This window comes from Cygnus olor, chromosome 11 (genome assembly GCF_009769625.2).
Source record: "Cygnus olor isolate bCygOlo1 chromosome 11, bCygOlo1.pri.v2, whole genome shotgun sequence".
Taxonomy (NCBI): domain Eukaryota; kingdom Metazoa; phylum Chordata; class Aves; order Anseriformes; family Anatidae; genus Cygnus; species Cygnus olor.
In genome coordinates, this window is record NC_049179.1 from 19,954,894 (window position 1) to 19,968,909 (window position 14,016).

Here is a 14,016-nt window from a genome sequence, read left to right on the forward strand (position 1 = left end):
CTGGATCACAAAAGGCATCTAGCTAAAAACTAGACAAGTTCATAAAAAAAAAAAAAAAAGAATCACAAGCTTGGACTTATGCCAAGCTGAAGTGCCTCTGCAGCTTGCAGCTTGTAGGAGTAAAAGTCAGAACAGGGCTATTAAAATTTGCCCATAAAGATCTAGGAGGGAGCCATGCTAAGGAATGAATCATGGGAACTTCAAAAGCCAACTTCTTTCCCCGAAAGAATCTGCTCCCTGAGCCGGTGACTTTGCCAGGCCGAACGTCTGGGTGCAGCCGCTCACCAGCGCAGTTTCCTCTTTGTGGGAGCTGCTCTCTGCTGCGGTGCATTAGCATTTTTTTCCATGGGCACAGGCTAGGAGAGACAGGTTTCTTCACATTCTCCCGTATCTGCCTGAGAACAGCCTTCAGGAAGAACGCTGAGACACCACAGACTTCATATGTAACAGCTTTGGTGTGGGAACCGTGATCAACTGCTCTGCAAGGTTTTGGCTGACTTCCCAGTCTGCCGGTGTTTGAGGTCTTGGGATGTCCTTGCACAGGAGTTGGAGGCGATTTATAGCTCGTGTGTTGGGAAACAGCACTCATGTCAATCGTTTTTCCCAGATAAGTGGCAAATGTGGAGTCTTCCGGGACTTTTGGGTAGAAAGACTTCAGATTTTTGTTTTCTTTTGAAGAAACGAGGCAGCGCTCCCACTCCTTGCATCTGAAGTAGGAAGCATTTGTGTTTTGGCTTTTGTTTCTGACAATCTGCATAAGAGAAACAAAAGAATTAGCCTGAACCCCCACCTCCTCCCAGATATCCCTGCCTGAGCGCATCATCGGGCTGCTTCTGCTCTTAAAAGATTTACGGCTGAGCTTTTCAGCTGTGCCATGAGGCCGAGGTGCTGGCTCCCAAAAATGCCGCGCCGCTTCCAGGTGCCGAATGTGGCCCCGGTGCCTGGTGGTGAGGACCCCGAGCCGAGGAGAGTGTTGGTAAGTGGAGGCGTTAGCATGCGGCTCCTGGGCCCCTTCCAGGCAGCCTGCGTGATATTTCCTCTGGAGCTGCAGTCGGATTAGATATTCATCTTCTCTTCCTGTTCCAAGCCGTTGTTTAGTGTTGATGTGTCCTCTCACACGATCGCCAAGTTCCAGCACAGTGGTGGTGAAGCCAGTCCTGCGTCGGTGCTGGGATTTCTAAACTTTTTAAAGGGGAAGTTTAACCCTTGCTGTCCACTGGAGGTAGTGGCACGTATGCCCCTAAATCTCTGTAACCGCTTTGCAAATTCCAGCACCACAAGAAGCTAAAACCCAGGCTCAGGCGTGCCTGGAGGCGGGCACACACACACTGGGCACCGTCTTCCTTCGGGCGCTGGCAGCAGAACAAGCCTGGCAGCCCGGTGATCTCCTGTGCTACGGAAAGTGACCTGAGCCTGCCTCAGTTCCTGGGGATCCTCGCAGTCGGGAGCTTTGCCTTCCAGAACGGGCCATGCCCTTCAACTCCGGGCTGGCCATTACACCGCAGTAGCTGTTCCAGCTCTTCGTTTGGCTCCCCTTCGGACGTGACTGGAGCAGAACGGCACACCGGTGAACTAGTGGAGTGCTGCAGAGGAATGTTAACGCTGTGGTATTTGAAGATAAAGTGAGCAAAAGAAATGCGAATGGCTGTCTGTGCCCCACCAGACAGGGGTTTGGCTGGCTGAAAGGAGCTAAAGGCACGCGCAGACTTGCTGCTTTTGCAATGCACATAATTTCTCAGTTTTCAGGGATTTCCAATGCTATGGCAAATGTTCTACATAGTTAGCAAATTCTGGATATGGCAAATACGTAACTTCTGATTTAAATGAGTCAAAATTAATTGAAGGCATATTTCCCCAAACTGTTCAGAGATTCTTGAGAAGTCTAATTATATCAGCCAGACTGCGCCTCCGCAAGACAAATATCCTTTATCCTAAATACAGCTAGGAAGAGGTTAGGCATGTGACACAGCTCTTGTTACTCAAAAGCTTTTGTTCCTTGCAGACTTTGTAAACTGTTCTTCTGACTGCCCCTACGGATTTCACCACAACTTTGTGTCCATCTGAGCAGGTTAGGGAGACATTTAGGAGGTGCTAAGGGAGGCAAAAGCTACGTATCATATTAACAAAAAATAATGTTAAATATTATCATGAATAAGTATTTAGTTTATATGCTTTCAATAGGCCATCATTTACATGACTGGCTATAAAATGACTGAAAAAAACCTTGGGCATATGGGATGGGGTTTAATATTCCTCTGAAAATATAAGTAGCAAAATTTATCATAAATGGCTATTGTTTTCTCAAAGGACCAAGCTTCTTTTGCTACTTTGTGGTTGGTTTGTTTGTTTGTTTGTTTTGTTTGATTCTTTTTTTTTTTTAATCCTTGGAGATACAATATATACATACACCATGGTTGGTTATTGATGTAGAATTCATTTACTTGTGTTTGCCTGCTTAGTGCAAACTCATTACTTACCAGTAAAGTCCTTTGCTGACACAAAAAGACACTGGGGAAATATAGTTTTTTATTTTTTTTATTCTTCTTTAAATAAAGTCTTGTATTTGTATGAAATGCTTCTCGTTGGTAAAACAAAATAAGGAGCCCAGAGGCACTGGCATGCAGAATTTCACAGTTTCTTACATGGTACATGTGCTGTAGCACAGGGGACCATATAACCACGTAGTGAGGAACCTAATATATTTTAAAAATCCAATGACAGGACCGATGGCTTGATGACTTAGAAAAACTTTTAAAACTCCTTGCCTGATAGTGCAAGGGTGAATAACTCTAATAAGCTTTGAAATGTATTTCCTCTAGAACAATGTGCTCTGGTCCTTTAAAGTTCAAGCCTTTGATTCATTGAAAGGGCTCTGCTGACTTCTAAGGAGGGGAGTTAGTAGTGAAACTGGAGTTTAAGTGTTGACCTTGGTAAAGGACCTGTATCTACCAAAGCTTGTTGCAATCAAAAAACTAAAGCAAACCCACAAAGCCCTTCCCCCAAATCCCCAGCCCTCTGCACAGACGAGATGTCAGCCTGTGTTTTTTATCATGACATCCCCAAATGGGACTGTGGCCCGCTGTTACTGTTGCTTGGGAAGCAATAATATGGACATGTTCTGTAGGAAAAAGATAAACATTAAAAACAAAGATCTGTGCTAATGCACCTCTGGTGTCAGTGTGCAAAGTGCTAGCGTGGGTAATGCTGCTTTACTCCTTTTGTTTTCAGCCTCAGAAGGACAAGACTTTGGCTTGTTTCTGCATGACTGTGTAAAGAAACGATCATGGAGAAATGTATCTGAGTGACGAGTTTCACACAAAAATCAGATCCAAGGTCATTTTCTTCTCTGGCAGGTCTGTGATTTGGGGCCAGCCTCGAGGAAATTCTGTCTTCTCCATGTGAGATTAAGTCAAAAAAGGAAGCATTTAATCAGGAGACAGGCACATTTTTCCACTGAAGTAAATTAAAGCACAAATTAATGCAGCTTCAAACTGCAGCCATGTGCTTCGCGACACCTCAGAAGGGCTCAGTGCTCACAGACTTACAGAAACTCTGAGTTTGGAAAGATCTCTAGGCCTTGAGTCGAACCATCTGTTCGGAGTTAACTTCTGAGTTGGGTGGAAATCACGCACGGTGTTACCAGGTGGGTTTCAAAAATGCAGATCTGGAGGTTTTATAACCTCCTCGGTCTGTGTTCCAGTGCAGAACCACTGTCACCGTAAAGAACTTTTTCCTTATGTCCTGGCAGGATTTCCCGTGTTGTGCCTGTCACCTCTGTCCTTTTGCTGAGCACCTCTGAGAACAGCCTGGTTCCATCACCTCTGTCAGGCGTTCAGGCAGGTGAGGAGGGCACATGCGATGCCAGCTCATCCTTTCTTCTTCAGGGATTGATGTTTGAGGGTGCTTTTCATCTGCACATTGCAGTGCTTCTGAAAATGCCTTTCAGAAGGAAATCGCCTCTGTTTCAGGGCCTTTCTAGACCTTGGGCTGCTGTCACTAGCTGTGCCTAGCCTGAGGATCTGGCATTAATTCAGCTGCTGCCTCAAAATCCTTGAAGCACTCAAGAGAATTAAAAAATACATAAAAAAAGGGATTGGTCTTTCCCTTCTTCCTCATCTCCCTTGAGCCTGTGGCTGATAGCATAAATGATTCCTCCTACCCTTAACCATCCTTCTTCCTCAAAGCCAGAATAAATTCTGAAGTTTTGGCATTGTTTGGGAAATGTATCTCTAACACAGCACTTAGATTGTGGCAGTAAATAAGCATAGTTTCAGTTCATATCCGTTTTTTGACCATGAAGCAGGTATTCGGACTCAGATGGGAGTACCTGCGTGATGAGGAGCACATGAAGAGTATTTGGTGACCGGTGCCTGAGGTCATAGGCTCCTTCCCCTGCTTGGCCTCTGCCTCTGATGCAGTAAGCTGGTTAGGAGGATCCACACATAACATAGTGCACACTCTGTTCTGGAGCCTTGCGTGCTACTCGCTGCTAAATTTACAGAGAAGAAAGCTGCTGCGTGCCAGAATTACATAAATTCCGCTGGTTTCCTATAGACTAAACCTCATATTCACTAGGTATGATTACCTCATGCTCACCTCTGCACCTGGGGAGTATACAAGGCCAACAAACAGACAGGCCGAGCCAGAAAAAAGCTTCCTGGTTCCTGAAATCGCTCTGCTTATTCAGTGAAATGCTGAATGGTGCACGAGGTCAGGGTGGGGGCACGCGCGGTGATTTGGAGGCCTGGCCCTGTTTATTGAGCAGTTCAGCCCCTGGCTCTGGGCGCTCAGGGCCTTGCTCCGATGAGGTCTGCCTGCTGAAAGGGACCAAGGTGCGATGCGCAGCGTGGTTCTGCGTGAAATGGTGAGAGTGACTGCATGGCTCCCAGCTTCTCCAGGACAAACTCACGCAGCAGAAAACTCCTGTTTTGCTAACATGGCTGTTATACTTTGCTCTGGTGGTGCACCAGCTCTGTTTCCTGCTTACATCTCCACGTGCACACGGGGAGTCCCGTTCGCAGGGGGAGATCAGACGTGAGGCTTTCTTCACTGAAGAGTGGCAGGTGCAGGTAGAGAATAATGACCAAGTCACGGAAACTCTCAATTAAAAGTGTCTTTTCAGTCCAAACAGGGGTTTTCATAGGTAATTTTTGTTTGTGTTACAATATGTTTTTGCAAATGAAAGCTTGATACATTTTCTTTCTTTAAATCAAAATATGTTTTTGAGAAAGCAAGACCCCTTTTACCTCCCATTACATAAAACTTGCTGTCTCCTTCAGCTGTCCAGAGAGCTCACAGGCAGGAGTGACTTCTGTTTATATGGAACAGAAAGATGATCTGTAATGAAGAGCACTGCCTTTTCATTTTTATCTGCTCCATTTTTGCAAGGTATTTTGAGCTAAGCAATGTTAGAAGCAGCAGGAAATTAAGTCAGGCTACAAGACTTGCTGTCTTTAGGGGAAGTGCTGCTGGGGTATCTCTGAAAGCAACAAAATACCCTGAGCATACCCGTAGGGCCCTAAATGAGGTGCCCCATGTGCACCTTGCTCGGCCTCTCTCTGCTGGTGACTGCAGGATGCACGGTCCCTTCACGCTCATGACACCGGTTCTCTAACGTCTGCATTTTCAGAATCTGCTTTCCCAAGGAAAGGTTGTTTTTCATGGTCTCATTTGCTTGTCTGTGTATCTGTCTCCCTCCCTCGTGATGCAGAACCCGCTCACCAAAGGTCTCTCTGCAAGGTCTGTGACACAAAGAGACTCACCACTGAGGGAGGCACCTTAAATGCTTTGGCTCTGACCTGGCCTCACACCTAGCTAGACACCCGAGGACCCACATGAGTGAGGCAGTGTAATGTCTGAACCACAGGCTGTGTCATAAAGCAAAATCCATCCAAGTTTGCTTAATTCCAGCGTTCACGATCTGCTGGTTTTACTTTCACCCGTCTGCCTTCCCGGTTATTGCTCCCGAACATTTTTGCCACGCCCTCCTTCTCTCTACTCTTTTCGGTCCTTCCTGGAAATGTATCTAAGTCATTAATTAAATCACTTAATGGGAGCATCAAGATAGTTACAGGATATAACGAGCGATCCTATTACTGTGACCGTTGTCCTGCCTTCTCCGGTCCCCACCCACCTCTTTCATTTTTGCTCCTGTGGCCTGTTGTATCATGTCTCTGCGGAAGATTACCATTTCAAGGCAAAGACTGTGCCATTGTTTTCTGAGAACCACCCAGGATAGCTAGGGGAGCTCAAGTAATAATAACTATTATTAATAGTGTGGTAGAGGGTGGAATTTGGCTGCCGTCTCCTTTTTGTGTGCAGGGCTTTATGCTGAGATACATTGCTGTGCTCCAGCGTGTACTTGCCCCTGGAAAATACAGAACATACGGACTTTGCCTCAGCTTTTAACGTTCCTGAAAATATTTTTGAGTCAATGTAGCTTGAAAATCTCACTTGAAGCGAACTCCTCCTATCCATGTGGCATATTTGCCCCGAACGGGACGTGCCAGCAGGTTAACTCGAGCCAGCGTTTGGACGACGAGCAGCGCTGGAAGCCCTGGCCCAGGAGCTCCGCGACGATCCCTCTCAGCACGCCTGTTTCCTTGCTGACAAGCTGCTGGAAGACAAATGAGACAGGCTGAGGCTGAGCAAGTTAAGCACCAGAGGTGCAAACTGCGTGTGTACGTACCACCGTTCCTCAGCCTCAAGTCTCACCTACCCTGGCAAGCAAGATTTTTTTACATAATTGACTTAATTAGCTCAATCGAACTAGGGATTGTGAAATAACCTGGATATACAAATTTCTTCCAGAAGGATGGTACTGTACGCGTTAACTGGGTTAACAGCTTTTCTTTAGTCACCTGCCAAACAGTTGGCTTGGTTTTTATCGTGACTTGAAAAAGAAATGACATCATTAATGCAATAATAACAAATCATTTCTAAGTATTATCAGTGGATCTTCCGACTGGATCATTTTAATGATTGCCCTCCAGCTCACTTTTTCTTTCAGACATCATCTTCATGTCTAGTAATAACTATTCATTCACTTCTGTCTCATTGTTTTGGTTCTTGGTAAGGGAAGCAAAAAGGGCAGAACCCTTCAGAAGCATTCACATCCAAATAAATCAATGATTGCATTACCTCTGAGCAGGTTCTTGCAGCTTTGTTTAATGTTTATTGTTTTATTTTTTTTCCTCCGAGTTTCTGAGGTTTGGAATGCAAAGCATTCTTCTGTTGGTAGTATTGTTGGTACAATTTTTAATACCCAAACTATTTTATGCTTTCTATAGAAAAGCAACATCTCCCACAGTTCATTCATCTCTTCATTAAAATACAAGTTTTGCAGCATCGTCTGAAGTCAAATAAAATTTGACTTGAGCTTGTATATCTTTTGGGGAGAGTTTCCTATCAACAAGGACTAGAACCAAATCTTTTGACCCCTTTTCTTGACTATGCCTTTAAGTCACTGTCTGACTCTGGTAATTTAATTAACTTTTTAGCACTTGCCTGCAAAACAGGGATGATTATTTTCATCCTCACCCAGAATTGTTATGACGCTTAATTAAGGTATGCCTTTAAAGTACTTTCCTTAATACTCTCTAGCAGATTAGTGTATTAATGTATATCACATGCGTTACATTTAAGTAGCTTTTTACCAAGAACATTATGTGAATGGATACTTTGAAAAAAAACCTTAGTGTGCGTCTCTGCTCATGATAGTGTTTTACGTCAACTCACTTCTTTGAGTCAGAAATTTAAATGTAGTAATTAATGTCTCCCTGAGCCTGAAAGCCAAGGCTCCACAATTAACAATAACTTGCAGGTGATAATTAAGCTTGTTTTATATATCCTGGTTCTAGAAGCTGATAATACAGACAATCCGAGCTGCCTGGTCATAGCTGATATTTAGGGAAGGGCAGCGAGGAAGCTCAGTTTTGAAAAAGATGATGTAGTCATGCAGGAATGCAGTCATCTGAAAAGTACCTATGATAGATGGGGAAAAAAATGCTTCATTCTTCCATAACTAGGTCTCTCCAATGGTTCCCTATGATCAACATAACACATGTCAGAAACGGAGTTGACGTGGACTGAGACTTGGCAGGTCCCACAACCAGAGCATCAGCCATCTAGTGATGTGAAGAGCTGGCAAGGTGCTCGGGCTAGCAAGGCAGCCCACACTTAGGTGATAATTTATGGCTACCTGTAATCTCCTCTAAATAGAAACCATTCATATTCTCACTAGGGAAGCTAGAAATGACCAGACAATGTGAGTTCAGCCAAACCAAAACTTCATATAACTTTGCAAAAGGCAAACGCTCTCTGGTACTGACATTAACAATGGTATGGGCTCTTAGAAAGTGTACGCTTTTAGGATTTATTTATTTTAATACTGTTTGCTTGTGTAATTTCAGAAACTGGCAGTTTATAAGAGCTGAGACCGAGTTCTAACTCTTGGACTTTGATTCTGTTTATTTAAAGCATAAAAAAAGACTCAGCACCAGCCCAAGGCGGCCCAGCGCAGTGCAGTGTTTGTGCCCTCCCAATGGGTGACTTGCTGATAATTCCAAACATGTGTGATACTGAAATTATTAGTCACTGATGCTATCGTGGTGCTGCAGCGTTTGTGCAGACACTCTCCTCGCCCCACCCTGTGGTTTGGCATCGCTCTGCCCTTCCCTGGTGTGCTCCTGCCTCCGCCCTGGGAGGTAAATGGCAAATGGCGCAGGCAGGGCAGGCCTAGCTGAGGCCTGGGCTGCGTCGCTAGGCCACGATGCTTGTCCCGCTCCTCCAAACAGGGCCACGGCCAAAGGGAGCTGGCGTGTGCAAGAGGCAGTGAATTAGGGGAAGGTGTTGTGCTTTGGGAGCAGTCTTAAGTCGAGCAGGGGCTGATCTCAGTCCTTGTGATCCTGGGACTGTGCCACCTTACGTGGATGAAGACTTCCAGGAACAGGTCTGGGGCCTCCTGTGAGATCAGATCGGGTTGTCGTGGAATGAGCTTTTGTAAAGGAGAGAGTTCTCCATTCACAGGCCCTCTTGTCTCTCAAAGATTTAATATTTCCATAGTTGGCACCATAAAGAATTCAAATGCTATGGTCTGCCTGTAATCACACACTGGAGCTAATAGATCCAGCTTGAGAATTTTGGTTTAGGTCTACCTTTTCCTCGAATCTGATTTATTTATATGCTGAGATCAAGGATTCCGCATAAAATTTCCTTAATTCTGTGGGTGCTGATGTCTAATTCTGGTCTGAGCTATTCTCTGCTCTGCCTGTCTGTCTGTACATGCTGCTTATCTTTACACAAATGCATAGTTGTGTGCTGTTTTTTATGAATGTTCTTCATTATCATCCTGGAGAAAGTGCAATACTGCAAGGGGACAGGGATTATCTATTATTTATTCTGTATACACAATAATGTAATACAGTCTTTAGGTATCACTGAAACTCAAATCATTAATTCCATTAAGTTTAACCAGTGAGAAAAACTTTACTTGGTTCACGGTTCTTTGTGTTTGATTGATTTCTCTTCTGTGGAGCAATAGGTTCTCCACAATTCTTCCCTTCTCTCTCTCTCTTTAAAGTTTTCTTTCTCTGTAACCGTTAAGTAGTTCCACGTGGAGATGTGAAAACTTCACAGGCAATAAAGCTTATATCCTGCAAATCTCCCTATTCAATATTAAAAACATCTAAAGGAGGGGAGGCACTGTTGAAATATTTTGGGTTATGCTTAGGAATGGACACAGAGGTTGGATTTGTTCAACAAAATAATCGTCACAATTTTAGGAATGGCTCAATGAATGAATCTGAATCCAGTGGAAAGATGGAAATTACCTTCTACATACAGTGCAATCAAACAACTTCTGTAAAGCTGTTAGTAAAGTTAAGGTCATGTGAAAAATATCTTAAAAGCAGAAGGGACAGCGGCACCTGCCACTGCCTTTTGTTACCTGTGAAAGTCCTTCTCTCCTACCACTGACCTTCAAAAAGATGCTTTTCCTTGCAAAGGGGAAACATCTGTTTCTCGTGTAAGTTGATACTTAAACTTAGGATACACAGCAGAAATATTTGTCAAAAATAGGTTAGAGGCAAAGAGTGGAAGGATGGGTTTGTGCATCCATAGTGGAAACAAGATGATACTTTCAAATCATGTAGTTTGGAAAATTTTGTATAAGAAGCATGGGATTATTTGTGTGTTTGTATGTATTTGTGTATATGTCATTACTAATTGTTTCTAATAGGCTATGGTTTGGGAAATGCTAGCCTTTGCATTGCTAGTCTCATCCTCTCAAGGTGGTTGCCATGTTCATTGTACTTGTTTCTTGTTAACTCGTGGAAAAATGTTCTAGTTACACTTCCTTACTCTGTTGTGCTACACCTGCCATCATAGCACCCGTACAGTCTAGTGCTCCTGGGGTTGTCTTTTAAGAAAAAGATTGAATGCAAAACCAAATAACTGTATGAAGCACATCTACAGAATATCCTAGTCTATACAACAGGCTTATAACTCTCCTTGATGAGCAATGAAAACTGAAGTCTGATGTCATATGAGCGTTGTCAAAGGAGTGAAAAAGAGCACGGGAGTGCATAGTTATGTTATTTAAATATCACCAAGTCTGTGCTTAAATGTAGGCAGCAGCATGCAGAGTTTCGTGGTTCTTTATGCCTTAAACGAAAACCTTGTAACTTGTTTTTCTTCATGTTGCCATAACACTTTGTATCTTAGCAATAAATATTGGGTAGATTTAGTGTTATCACAAGAAATTTGTGCTCCAGAGATTTACTGTTCCACTCCCACAGTACCCTTAAACCCCACATCAGTAGCAGGACAGCAGTTTCTGGCCTGTGTTAGGACCAATTTACCTCATTTCCTCTGCTTCAGCAAAGTGAGAGGTTAGCAAAATAACAAAAATAAAAACAGGAGGAAAGCTATTGCTAGCCTCTGTGAGTAACAGTCTCCGAGTCACACTTCGGAACAAGCCCAAAGGGTTCTGCTCAGGCAGGACCCTGCTCAAATTCATGCTTGTCACTGTTGTCATGTCTCATCTGGGTGTCTTTAACGTGAAATAAAATATTACCGAGTTAAGGCTCAAATAAAGTGAAAAATGCACTCGTCTGTGTCCATGACTTGTGCCAAAGAATTTTTCATTCCTACCTCAGCTCTAATTTGAAACGTGTTAAATAAAAATCTCCAGGAGAGTATTCGGAATAGATAGGCGTGTTTAGGTCAGCATACAGTTTGGCAGTGCCATGGACCTCATCTCTAATTACTAGAGAAATAGTGAGTTAGCGAGTTAAAATACACAGCAACTGTGACCTAAATCATTTCCATTCTGGATACTGGCTTGAAATAAAGAGGGCTTTTCATTAGCGTGGCACAGATTTAGTGTCGTGGGCCATGGAGTTTGTGCTTCAGAGGAAGTGCGGTCAATGGGCCATTAAGTTTTGAAACAGGAGGCAGGCATCTTCTAATCTCAGTGCTGTTGACAATAAATATTGGGGAATAGCTTAATATAGATTCGTGATAGCCATGCCAAAGCCGTTCAAGTAAACTCTGACTTGTAATACTATGAATGTGCATGCACTGCATTCACATAATGGAGGTATCGCTTGCGGGTCCCAGAGGAGATCTTTCCTTTCAGCCCTGGAAGATGAGAAACCGACTGGGAAATCTAACCCCGTGGATAGATTGAGTAGCAATTACTTGTAGGGCGGAGATTTGCTTTTCCCCTGTTGAAAATAAAAATGTTAAAATTAGAAAACAGTTCCTGAATTTTGGCAGTTTCCCATTTAAAAACAAGTAAACAAACAACCCCCCAAACGGAGATTTGCACCTCCTTAAGCCCTTGGGACATATGTGCAGGGGGAAGCCCTCACGCTGGGTGAGTGCAGTCAGCCGAGGCAGAGCAGCACAAGAGGTCCCTGTCAGCAGGGCCGTGCGGTACGGGGGGGACAGGAGATGTCTCAGTTTAATGTAGTAGGGTCTGTGAATCACATGGGAGTGTTTTGGCTTGGCGCTCTTTGGACTGTTTTTTAAAGTGATTATAATTGGACAAAGCCAAGTAGCTTGTCTGTAGCTTGTCTGCTTGTGTCAGGGTGGTAGGGGACAGAAGGAGCCCTGCAGCCTCCTCCTGCCTGCTTCTTCAGACGTGCATCCCGGGTTCGGTAAGCCACACAAGGAAAATAAGAGAACTGCTCGTAAAAACGTGTATTTTCTGCAAGATCAGGGTGCTCAAATTTACAGAGGGCATTTGGGTGCCCAGGTCCAAATTAGAAGCTTTGAAAGCCTTAGCCTTCAGATTTCATTTTATATTTTTAACCCTTTTTGCGGAAAATTTTCACATGTTATTCTGGTGGAGGTATCATTCTGTGAGAACTACGGGGCCATTTTTTGCTGTATGAACACCTACAGAGGTGCAAGGAGCAGACACTCCCTACAGCAAAACTGTGCATCCCAAAAGCTAGTGGCAGTACTAGTTACTGGCTTCCTCCATCTTTCCATGTGGCCATGGTTGTACTTGCAGCATGCTGTGAAAACTCTAACCTGGAGATGGAGTGGTTCATTTGCAATGGACTTCTGTGATTTTCATCAGCTTTTTTATCTGAATGCTTCACTACGATGTGTTTTTTTCCGGTGTCTCCAATGAAAAGGGGATGTTGTTACCCTCATTTAAAGGTGGAAGTTGGTGGCTCAGGATTGTTTTTCAGAATAAATATATTAAAAAATGAAATAAATGAATAGGGATACCTTGCCTGAAACAGCTGGACTTGGCATTTTTTGAATTTGTGTCATTAAAAACTTTAATACATAGTTCATCTCTATGGCACGTGCTTGATAGACTAGATCAGTCATCTGTTTGAGGCTAAGACCAGCCTCTATCTTCGTGAAATTTGTTGCGTTGTTCACTGTGCCTTTTACCACTTCTTCAACAAAAAAGCTTCTGTGGACAACAGTTTGCCTCACTGCCTCCTGGAGCCACATCACCCTATGAGCAGATCCTGTGGAAAAATAGCACGTAATCCTGTAATTAGACTGTGTCATAATGTACACACTCTGAGAGGTCAAACGGAGGTTGAGCAGGCAACCTTATTTCTGTCATTTCCTTGCTTTTGACTTTGCAACCTTAAAAAATATTCTTTTCACAGTTTCTGTATGCATCTGCATCAGTCAGGTTCCTCCTTTGTCTATTAAAATGCCTCTGTCTCTGCAACGTAGATGCATTTACTTTGTTGACTACATTTGGGCAGACTCATTTAAGACCATAGAAAAATGTGCCCCTGCCACAAAAGCCTGTCTATCTCATCCCCAGGTGAATTTCGATTTCCTGTTCTGAAGCACGGGGATCCTAACCCTTCTCAAAAGTTGTTGTGACCATTTTGACACGAGGCCGAATATTTTTTTCCCCTATACTCCTTTTCATAGACAATTTGGGTTTAATTATTGTGAACAATTTGACTAGAAGCAGATACTTGCTTGGAAGATTGCAACCCAAGTGCTGAAAGTAACCAAGTAATAATTAGATGGAAATAGCATTTCACAAGTCAAGCAACACTGGGGCAGGCTGTAGGGATAGCCGTGTCTGTTTTCTGAGTGACTGAAAAATTCACTGAAACAATTACAAGTGTTCTTAGTGCGTGGATGTACTTAGAAGCATTTGGTCTGGTAGGTGTATGAAAATGCTGAAGGGAATTGAAATGAGCTGCCATCCTCTGCTGAGTGAGAGTTTCGTGACAGTGTAGTATTTGCCAAAAGAACAGGTAAGGACAGTAAACAGCAACAAGGACCGGTGATACTTGGAAGTGAACGCTAAAATTTCTCTAAAAAGGAACTAAAAATGCAGTTGCATGGACTCTCCATCCAGCCTCTGCCTCGCAGAAAGGCAGGATCCTCCCTGACCCTGTCCCCACGGCCGCCTGATGTGCCTGGTCTGACCAGCGGCACTGCGTCTGCTCCGGGTGTCCTGCTTTCTGCTGCGGGTTGTGGTGGAAGCAACTCTGCAGGGGCAGCATAAAACCTCAC

The 14,016-nt window shown here is 43.8% G+C and overlaps 1 long non-coding RNA gene across 1 annotated transcript in view; it reads left to right on the forward strand.

The window, feature by feature from the left end:
* The first annotated feature begins 332 nt into the window (after window positions 1-332).
* The window catches only part of LOC121076316, a 110,428-nt gene continuing 96,744 nt past the window's right edge, over window positions 333-14,016 (forward strand). Inside the window, exon 1 of the long non-coding RNA XR_005823464.1 lies at window positions 333-976. This is a non-coding gene — a long non-coding RNA (uncharacterized LOC121076316). The remainder of the gene's footprint in view (window positions 977-14,016) is intronic.